The sequence below is a fragment of the Melopsittacus undulatus genome, chromosome 2 (genome assembly GCF_012275295.1).
Source record: "Melopsittacus undulatus isolate bMelUnd1 chromosome 2, bMelUnd1.mat.Z, whole genome shotgun sequence".
Lineage (NCBI taxonomy): Eukaryota > Metazoa > Chordata > Aves > Psittaciformes > Psittaculidae > Melopsittacus > Melopsittacus undulatus.
The window spans coordinates 84,414,361-84,426,274 of NC_047528.1; positions in this window are offsets into that span (position 1 = coordinate 84,414,361).

Genomic DNA, 11,914 nt, shown 5'->3' on the forward strand with positions numbered 1-11,914 from the left:
CTATACTGGTGTGTCCACTGCCTTTTGATTAAGACATTAGTATTGTACGTGACATACTTCCTCTTCCTTTTGCATTTCAAAATTTAGTTTTCTATAGATGTCTGAGAGCACTGTCTATATGAAACAGATCAAATGCTATAGTAATTGTCCCTGGCTGTTGCTGTAAGGATAAACTGCTTAGAGCACTGTAACGGCTGTTTGTTTCAAATTACTCCAGTGCTTATACACTGAACGACTGGATGTAATTTAGCATTTTCCCAACAATACTTTCATCTGGATTCTGGCAGAGAAAAAAGTGTTAAGCAAAAATAGGTGTCATATTCAAAATGTTAATTCTGATGGTCAAGATCTATGCACTAATGATTGTTTTCATAATCAATTTTCTGCTTTGAAAATTTGAAAGCTCATCATTTCCAACTCATAGAAAGCCTAAATCAGACACTTGGTTCCACCAAGGTAATTCAGCTAAATTACTGATCTTATTATACAAGCATTGCTTTCTGATGCCAATCTTGATAGATGTTAATCCTTAATGCCAAAAGCTCAGCTGGTGTAGTATGATGTGTATCCTTTAACCTTTAAGATGTAACTGAAGCATTATAGTCTCACAACATGTTTATAATAGAGCAGAATTAATAATTTAATCTGTAAGTACATCACTAAAGAATTTAATATTTTCAAAACACTGTAGCTATCTCAGAGCTCATGTTCTGACTGAGAGCTGTTGTTCTATCATGGGCAAAAACCAGAATAGTACACCAGGAATAAACATGTTGTTGTCCAACTTAATTAGAACTAAAGCTGATCAAGAGCTCTGCAGGCACGCAAAGAATAAAAATTAGTATTATTGAACCTTCAAAGACCTTTTGCGATCTTCTGTGCATTCAGTATTTTAAACACATACATCTGCATAGTTTTTTTGCCCTGGTGGGTATGGTGCGATTAAAAGTGGTAAATGCAAGAGCTAAATCCATCGAGCTTGGCTTTAACTTTCTAACATGCTGCAGAAGGCCATAGATCATTTCTGCTGAACAGAATTAGAGAGATTAATTTGTGCCAGCAGTCAATGACAGGCTTGTTAGGAGAAAAATCCAATGATGCAAACCCTTCAAAAAGCTGATTATTAACTGCATTGATGTCTAACTCCTCATTAAAGATTACTATTACTGTCTTCCATAGTCTTTCCCCTTTGACCTGAGTGATTAGTGAGTTCTTAGGACTTTCACAGTTTTTACCATGAAGAGAAGAAAGTGATGATGGATATTTCTTCTATTGAATACTATATATTTTGAAATAATGCAAATAATCTCCTACTTCTCTCAACACAAAAGGAATCAAAAGATCAGGAGGTAGTTCATTAGCTCATCATCTTTTTACAGGAGTCACTGCCTTTTAATTTTTTTTCTCCCACTACAAGCAACCTCTAACCAACTTCATCAACTTTTTTTTTTTTTTTTAAAACATTCTTATGATAATGCACCAGCTTGGAAATCCTTATACGGTTGCATACTACAAATACTTAATTCTCCTTCGTTGTACCTTGGTTTGATGCATGAGATACACCCAACCTTGACATTCATCCAATTAGTGTGTTTTTCTAGAAATCTTCACAGGTACCCACTTCTGAGTCAAATACACTCTCCCACCAGCCTATAGAGAAAGTGGGCCTCTTTCCCCTACTTAGCAGCATTTTTAAGGATGATGAGTGTAAAAGTCTTCATCAACAAGGAGCAGTTTTCATCAGATTGTTTGCAGTGCTAGACCTCATGACAGTAAGTAGGCACCTGGCCCAGGAGACAGGCATATTACATGTCTATGCAGAAGAGGACATGCCCCACCCTTCCTAGTACCTTGGCGTAAGGACTAGGTACTACATCTCCCTGGGATGTACCATAGAGCCCAGACTCATTAGAACTGACAAGCTCTCAAGAATACAGCAAGAAGCAAAGAAAGCAGAGCTTTCAGATCAGTGTGGTCACAGGGAAAAGGGACTGAATTTGAGAGAAAAGTTAGTCTCCAGGCATCAAGTCAGGGAACAGGATGTGTTAAAACTTCCATGTACTTCACAGCTATCAGATGTCAACAACTTTTATTTTGGTCCACTACTAAACTTCCTTTTTTTGTTTCTCAGAGAAAAGTCCTTCCTTCCCCAAGGGACTCAGGGCTTTGCACTGACACTTCAGCCACCCAAGTCACCCAAAATGAGGCCCTGCTTCATTTTAAAGTCTTCTGAAACCAGTTCAGGAAGAACCAGGCCACAGCTGGCTGGGTTATGAGCCAAAGGCTCACTGAGAGGCAGGCAACATCTGAAATGTTTTGCAGCTGGAGACTAGTCCTCCAAATCAACAGCATATTCAGAGCAGTGCACTTGCCTCTAAACAAATTGAAGTCCCACAGAATAGTTGCTTGCATCCGGCAATTCAGAAGAAAAAAATTGGTACCTAAACCAACCTTAACCAAACTACCCAGAAAATGAATGCTCCCACATCAGTTATGATCCCACCTTCATTGACCAAGAGCCCTTAGTGACAGCATTCCCTCTGCTGGCTTCTTTTTCTTACTGGCTGGATCTCTTAGGACTGAACTGGAGGTGTGGTAAAGCCTTCTTCTTGAAGAAGTCTTTGCACATGTAGAGACACACATCCCTGTAACCTACTGTGGCACAGCTTACAAGTCACACATTTCTCCAGTTTTTCTGCTCTAAAAGCATTCATTTTTGATACATGAATGGAGAGGAACTAAAGGAAATGAGGGGATTTATGGCAGGGTAACAAGATCAGAATGAGGAATATTATCTCTACAGGAGAAAATATTTCTCTGAAAATATAGAAAGGGAGAACAGAGTAAGAGAGAGCAACAAGTTCCTGCCATGGTGAGGGCTGGTCAGGCTGGTCTGTTGCAGAAATGCGTCACTGACAGCTCAGCATGGGAAGGATAGAAAAGTGGCTGTGGATGCGTTTGCCTGAAATAGTGCCTATAGATAATTTGAGTAGCACTAAAGCGCTGGACACACCATGAGGTTGTGGAATATTTTCTTCTCGATGAGGATGCTAAAATCCTGTCACAGGTTGCCCAGAGAGGTAGTGGATGTACCATCCCTGGAGACATTCAAGGCCAGGCTGGATATGATTCTGGGTAAACTGATCTAGTTGAAGACATTCCTGCTCATTGCAGGGGTAATAGACTAGATGGCCTTTGAAGGTCCCTTCCAACCCTAACTTTTCTATGATTCATGTTGGTACAAACACCAAAGTGCACAGCCTTAGAAACAGTGCTTTGAACTGCATTGTCACTGCACTTTTTAGAGACCTTTTTTCCCCATTTTATTGCAGTTTTGTACTCATTGCTATGGTATCCAAGTGCCTGTGAAAGTAATTATAACATAGTTCCATTTAGCACAGTGCTCAGAAATATTTTACTGAGATTGTTCAATGGTATTTCCCACGTGTAGTTTGCTGCACTTGCTTCTTACATCAGCAGAAATTGATACCAATCTGTTATGTGCTGGCTTAACATTTTTTTCTTCCTGGAGTATTATTTGAGCTGGGTTTTTTTTGCATTAATAAGGATTCTAAATTTTTTTAGCTTAGCAGATTGTGAAGATGAAGACAAAATGGAGGCTTTTCTTTATTTGTGGTTTTTTTTTTTAGAATTTAGTATTTTATTTCTAAAATTTCTTGATAGTCTGAACAGAAAAAGAATTTATTCTTGCATATCTACTCTTTCAGCCAGATCCAAATACACTGAATCTTCAACATCTTCCATATATATCCCCAGACCCCTTAACATACAAAGTCTTTCTTAAGGGGTCCAGCTCATTTCTGTTGGGATAATGAAGGCACCTACTCAAGCAATTATAAGTCATATTGGGATTAATTGTGTAGCTTGCTAAACCATATACTAAATTCCTTTCTGTCTGCTGTTTATCAGTTTTACCAATCTCTATTTATTTGTCCTGAATTATATTTTTTAATTTCTGAAAAAGAAACAGCGAAAGAGTTTTTTTAATTTTCACTTGTTATTTTGGTTTTCAAGAAGGGCGACTTACATACTGATCACTTCTCTGATAGCAGCTTTCTTTAGAGTGATTTCAATCCAGCTGAAAGGATAACTTCTTCTCCCTTGCTCAATGACACTAAGCAACACTACAGTTTATTTTCACTAAGTATCCACAACCTATTGTTTACAACCATGCCTCCTTTTCCCTCTGGTTTAGAAAGTAAGATTGCCTAATGGAAAGTAAATTTTTAATGCTTGAGTTTGTTTGCTTGGTTGGTTGGTTGGTAGGTTTTCTTACCTGGTTCTTTTTTTTAGAGGAAACTGTAAAAAGACTAAAATTTAAATCAAATCTGGGCTTTCCATAGAGATTCTAAGATTATTTTGATGCTATTTATTCATGTATCATAACTGCCAGTAGATTCAGAAAAAAAGGTTAATATAGGCATGAAAAAAGACAGGTATATCTCTCTGCTATAGGATGATTAAAACCCTTATCTATTTCAATAAGATTACAAAAATGGAATGAAAGTAGGACTTAAAACAATGTGTCTATATAGCTCCTCAGCAAACATGTATCAACAATATACAGGTTCTTTAAGAGCGTTTATGGAATCCAATGCAATCACTGCTACTTTTCTAAAACTCTCCATAGCATTTAGTTTACTCAAATATAGAATCATAGAATCATATAATAGTTAGGATTGGAAATAGATAAAGTCAGTGCTTTTTGTTCATCTTTGTTAGATTCCAGCCCTCCAAAGCTCTGTACTGTTTTCAAATATGCCATAATGCATCCGCTCTGTGTCTCTGGCACAGAAGCAGTGTTCCATGACACGCAGTTTAAGCAACACTTTTTGTTTATCTGACATTTCACAGTCAACTATATGGCCAAACAGCAGTTCTGATTTTGTCTGATGTCTCAAACAGACAATATCCTATCATTTTTTCATCTCACCAGTAGTATGTGGCATTCTTCCCTCTCAGATGGCTTAGGTTCTGCTTAGAAAATCCACAAACTATTCAGCTCTATGGTTGCTTTACAGTTTTGGAGACACATTCTATAGTTTGCCCTAGCTGTTTGTGTAAGTAATCTCTCTTTGCCATGAATCACCCATAACAAAAAGTAAGAAAATTAAACCTTTTAGTCAGTTACTCAGAGCTGGGGAAATTGGAGGAAAGTTATCATAAGTCTGAAATTTGGTACAATACTTGAAGTTAGTCCAGTATGTGAAATTTCAAGTTGAATTGAAAAGCATCTTATAAATATTTGTGATCATGGGAAGAATGAAAAAGAAAGTGAAAGGTTTACATGAAGAGATTGCCTCTAAGAAAAGTAGCATATGGAATGTCAGTTTCATGGTGGTCCAATTATTTTAATTGCTTTCTCAGAGTCTAAACTCACTGTTATTTTCCTGGAACCTAAATTCTTATTTTCAGACCCTATAGCTATAAAACAGCTTTCCTGATAAATAAGAATGACCACAGGAACTGGGCTCTTGTTTTGAGTCCAAGGAAACTTATGGGGGGTAATAAATTACTTGCATAACAGGAATTTGTATAGACTTGCTAAAAAACACTTTAAGCTACCTCTTTTTTTAATCGCTGACCTACAATTGCCATTTTTATGTAACTATCAGAGATATTCTTAAGTTATGCTAGCACTTTGTCATGGTTTAAGCCCAGCTGGTGACTCTGAACCACGCAGTGGCTCACTCACTTCCCCCCACCCTTTCCTCCCCCCTCTCCCAGAGGGATGGGGAGGAGAATCAAAAGAATGTAACTCCCACAGGCTGAGATAGGAACAGTCCAGTAGCTAAGGTATAACACAAACCACTGCTGCTACCACCAATAATAACAGTGATAAGGGAAGGGAAGAGAAAACAACTGATCACCACCTGCCAACTGATACCCAGCCTGACCCGAGCAGCGATCTAGCCCTTCCAGATAACTGCCCCCAGTTTACTTACTGTGCATGATGTACAGTACAGATAAGTCCGGTGTCCTATCTCTGCTTCCTTCTGACATCCCCTCCTCCCTGGCAGAGCATGAAACCCAGAAAGTCCTTGGTCACAGTAAACATTACTGAGCAACAACTAAAAACATCGGTGTTATCAGTGTTGTTCCCAGGCTGAAATTCAAAAACACAGCACTGCACCAGCTACTAAGACTGAGAAAAATGACTGCTACTGCTGAACCCAGGACACACTTCTTAAAACAATTGCACTGATAATAGCAATGATGTTCTTCTGCAAGCTTAGAAAATGAAGCACTGGATAACAGTATAAAGAACTTTTCGCTACTAGGTCATCATTAACTCAATCTGGTCAAAGGCATAATGAAAGAAAGGTGTTGCCATCCAATTAATGGTGTATTGTGGCTTATATATGAGTTGGTTTCAGTCCAGATCCTGTTAACAAGGTAAGATTCAATTTAATTGGACACCTTGCCAGTCTTGATAATCATTAGGACACATCCTTTGTTTCACTTGTAACCACCTTAAGGGAGGCACTGTTTATTAATGTGGTTGAAAAATTCTGTACCATCATCCTTGTGAGTGTAGTATCTATCATACATCTGAAACAACTTACTGTGTTATAATTGGAGACAAAGAGCTGATTTTAACAACTATCAAACTACTACCTTCGAAAAAGCATGTGATATGTAACTGTTATCCCTAAATGATTAAAAACTCACACTAAGTGCAGAGGTTCGTCTTTTGGTTCAGACAGATTCTGAGTTTTGTCCAAAACAATTTGTTTCTTATAATCATGTCAAAAAATCTTTTGGAGGCAAACAAGTCTTCTCTAACAGAGTATGAAGAAAGAAGTAAAAATACCAATCTCTAAAGCCTTAGAGAGCTACCAGTCTTTCTGTAACTAAGGACAATGCAAAAATTAGAGGAGCCTCTTAGTATGTCCATAATAGCATTAGAGGAGGACATGAGAATATATCTGTGGTGCAAAAGATCCCCTGTTCACAGTGTCTAATGCCTATAAGATTAGCCAAACTATACACATGGCAAAATGATTATTTTAATATCATTGAAATAAAAAGGTATCATAAATAAGTGAAACTCAAAGAAATTACCTGCTGCACACATAGAATTTTTCTCAGATAACATTCCTGCTCATCTCCACAATAATATACCTCATTAACTACATCATCTGAGGTACACAGTTTTGCTGGGCACAACAGGGAATAATAAACCTAAATATTCCAAGATTTCCTTGATCTATGTGAAGAAGATCTGAGGAAATTAAAACACATATGATAAATATCAGCACATGACTTCGGTTTTAAGGATCTTACACTGAGCTAGAGAATGAGAGGACCAATCAGACCTTGGGGACTACGTGAATTTAACAGCAGGAGCTGAGGGAGAAATGGAGACACATGAATGTTAACAAACAGAAGCAAATCTCTAAACACTCTATGCTACAAAAGTTACCCTGTGTAAGAAACACAGAGGAGATTTCTTGAATTCTCCTTTCCAAGAAGAAGACCTCATCATAAGCAGTGGAGCAGCAAATGCCACTTCGTGTATTGGTAAGGAATGGTGAGGAAATGCTGCATGCTTTCTACATTTTCACAAAGATTGTTCAGAGGAAACCAAGCCCCTTTCCATTCACTTTTGGGATCGCCACAGTCAAATGACTGTACGTGGTATCAAAGCCTTTATGGATGTGGTCTGAAGACACAGATTTATTTACAGGGACACGCCGCAGCAATGCCCAGTGTGTGGCCACCATGGGCAGGGACATCCCCCTGGGCCTCCTGGGCACAGGCACTGCCTCAGGGCCAGCAGCCCAAAGACCGTTCTCCAAGGGATGCTGGGCAAAGGGGCAGCAGCAGCAGCAGGGCTGCAGTGGGCAGGGCTGCAGGGGCCCCGTTCCCCCCCATGTCACAGTGCCAGCACCCGGCAACGCAGCATCACAATGCTCTGGGGCAGGATGAGTCCAGCGCCCTCCCCTGTTCCACTGCCAGAGTGCCCGGCGCTGCCAGCAGGACAGAGCTGGCAGCCTGAGGGCATCCGAGAGGAAGTGCTTGGGGCAGGGGGGGAATTCCTGGGAGGGGGGAGGGGGCTGATGGGGAGAACCCTTGAAGCTGCAGGAAGCTGCGGGAGGTTCTGTGCTGCAGTTGCAGCTCCTGGAGGGGCCACGCTCAAAGCATCATCGAGGGAACCTGTTTCAGCCGTCGGGGAGCTTTTTGTCCTCACCTGCTGGGGAGAGAGTGGCAGTAGCCAGAAGATAAAGGATGCAGAGGTGGCTCAGTGCCCTCCCCCAGTGCTCTGGAGCTCCCACTGCCAAGCACAGCAAGGATTCGTGCTCCGAGGATTCATCAGACCAATGGCATTTTGCTGTTGGTGGAAGTCCCTGAGATGTCTCCTGGTGGAAGCAGAAAAAGCAGTGCCAGTGTCCCCTTGTCCCCTTGCAGGCGTAAGCAGCGTGTGGACCGGGAGCAGGTCTTGCTCAGCTGCTCAGGGAGCAGCCGATCGCCAGCACTGGGGTTTGTGTCTTTGAAAGTGGTTTTGGTGCTGAAATTTCCCGGGTATTTCAGGTAAATAAGGATCTCCTCATTGCACAACTCCTTGTGAGTGCAGGGATGTTGAACAAGACCTCTTCCAACACCGATCCCTGGGGAACACCACTCCTTAGTGGTCTCCAGCTGGACATTGAGCCATTGACCACAACTACTTGTGTGTGGCCATCCAGCCAGTTCTTTATCCACTGAGTGGACCACCTATCAAATTGATGTCTCTGCAATTTAGAGACAAGGATGTCACACGGGGCAGTGTCGAACACTTTGCACAAGTCCAGGTAGGTAATGTCAGCTGCTTTACCCCTGTCCATCAGTTCTGTAGCCCCATCGTAGAAGACCACCAGGTTACTCAGGCAAGATTTCCCCTCAGTGAAGCCATGCTGGCTGTCACCAAGCACCTTGTTGTTTTCCATGTGCCCTAGCATGCCTTCCAGGAGAATGTGCTCCCAGATTTTGCCAGGCACAGAGGTCAGACTGACTGCTCTGTAATTCCCTGGCTCATCCATTTTCCCTTCTTGAAAATGGGGGTTATATTTCCCTTTTCCCAGTCCTCAGGAATTTCACATGACTGCCATGATTTTTCAAACATGATGGACAGTGGCTTAGCAACTTCATTTGCCAGCCCCTTCAGCGCCCGTGGATGGATTTCATCAGGTTCCATGGACTTGTGCACGTTCAGGTTCTTAAGATGGTCTCGACCCAGATCCTCTCCTACAGTGGGTCTATGTTCTTCATTGTCACAGTCCCTGTGTCTGCCTTCCAAGTCTCATGTGATAATTGTAAATATATATAGTTTTATGGGCTTACTATTTTAAACGAAGTGCCACACTAAATGGTTTGGAACTGGCTTGTCACTGCCATAATGTGAGTAAGGAAAACGCGTAGCTTTCTACAAAATTTTTATTAAATATACCTTTACTGACATCTGTGAAAACAATGCTACTTCTCTTATAATTGTCCTTATTGCTACATTACTCTTTTCCATTAGAAGAGACAGTAGAGGAAGATGACATTGAACAACAAAGGGAATTTTATTCATAGAAAGCAGCATACAAGTTTCTGTTCCTCTTAAGATAAGAGAAATTCCATTTTAGAATGGGAGTGTGTTGAGCTCAGTAGGTGGAGTGCCTTCAACTCATTAAAGCTGCTGGTATTTTTTAAGGGCTATTCACTTTTTGCCATTCAAGTATTTTTTTCTCCTGACAGCTACATCATCAGCAGAGCTTGTTCACAGCTCAGCAGCCCAATGTAAAGCACAACTGGCTCCTCAGAAGCCCATGGGGAATAGGTTTCAGCCTGGGCACTTCAGACAGGAATATCTGTTGAAAAGAAAATTGCATCAAATGATTTTATTGGCAGTATTCATGTTAAAAGCCAGTTGGAACATGAATGGCTTTTAAATAAGAACAGGCCCTTGCTCCAGACTACAGATGCAACTAGATACATATTCAAAGCTTCAGGTTCAGTCTGTGATTTTGCTAAGCCTGTGGAGAATCTCCAAAAGACATGTCTTAGCAAGACACACAGGCTACATTTTTATAGTTGGTTCTACAAAGGAAAACACAGCTGCTGAGGAGGAAAAGATTTTGCCACCACAGAAGCACTTTAATGAAAAATAAGAGAAGAATGTAAGACAGAAGCTTTACATTAAATACAACTTTTAAAAATATTTCTTTGCATTACCAGCAGAAGTAATTAAGCATTACTATTGCCTCAGTTACATTCACTGTAGAGATATTTCCTACTTGTCTAATGCATGAGGAGATTATTTTTATCTTACTGTCTGGATGACACAGAGCCTAATGGAGTTTTAGTCCATGACCTGGGCTCCTGGATACTAGGTACTAATGACAGATGTTATCAGCTAAGCTGGTATTCCTACATAGTAGAATATTTTAATAAGCAAGATGTCCTAGTTTAAGTATATTGGTAGGAAAGCTGAAATATATTTGTGTGAGTTTGAGATGAAAAGTTGCATTTACAATTTGTTACTGAAGGTGGATCTTCAGTAGATGGGTTTAATCACTAGATTTATGTTGTACTATGAGGACATGACAAAGAAGGAGGGTCAAAAGGATTTTTACTACAAAGCTTGATACTGGCTGAAGTTGATGATGTCTTTTGTACAGAATTAGAAAGAGCCCACAGATTCTTGGGCTGATGAAACAGTGCTCTCATCTCTAGTGGTTATTTTTATTATACAACTTTTCCCTTTTCCAAATATATCCTTCCCAGTCTCCTGAGATCTGATTTCTACCTCTAGGCTGTGGCTTTTTGTTTCAGGTAAGTCTCTGATGAAGCCCTGACCCTGTCGTGCACTGCATTGCATAGTACTGGTTGTCATGCCATCCACTTAACTAGAGACCTTCTACTTTTTCCAGTTCTGCTAGGAAACAAGTTGTAGAAACTTATGCAGCTCTGTTTCTTATCCTATGCTTTCTGTCACCTTCCTTTATCTATATTCTCTTTCCTCCGTCCTCTCACTTTGCTGTTTTCACCTGGGATTCTTTGATCACAAGTAAAAGTTTGGATATACCATAGAATACTAGATGTACTCCCAGCAACCAAAAGGTTGGAAAGAGCAACATAACAAAATTTTGCCATCAATACTCATTGCTGTAATTTTACGCTACCTGCAGAGATCTCAATGACCCATTAGAGTCTGTTCTTGGTACTGGACAAGCAAGGGTGGTCAGACAGGTGTTCTCTCCTCTCTTTCCGGTTCCTCTGAAAGTAGCTTAAATATATTTCTCAGCACAGCGCTGGTCTCAGGCATCCACTCACCATTTATCTTCCCAAGCCATTAATCACAATCATGTGCAATTTAATGTAATTCCTGATTTTTTCCCTGAAATTAGAGAGTTGCTCTTGTCATGAATATCACTGCTTGTGAATCACAGTGATTTCCAGCCATGCCATCAATTATAAACACAGCTAATTGGAGTGCCGATAGTATTGCCGATCTTCAAAGAGAGGCTCCTGCCATGACTTTTACTGGTCATGAATCACTGTATCATCAAACAAAAGCCTCCCCTTCATTCACCTCTACTGACCTGACACCAAGGCACCAGTATTGGCTTCCTGCAGTTATCAGGCTATGCAGCGTCATAAATCCACAACTAATCAGTTCACCTAGGAAGATACTCTCTCTCTCTCTGTGCCCATATTGCTTGCAAGTCTCCCTCATGACTTTCCATTATAATGGCATCATCAGAGAAATTGGCAGAGAGCTTCCTCTGTGGTCTTACAGGTCTCATGGCAAGTCAAAATTCCCCACACTTTTTCCAGGAGAAAGTCAGAGATGTGGCTATCTAAATTATGATTGTTTTTTCTCTCCTCAGATGCTGTCCCCAGGCTGTTTGTCAGGACTTCTGGG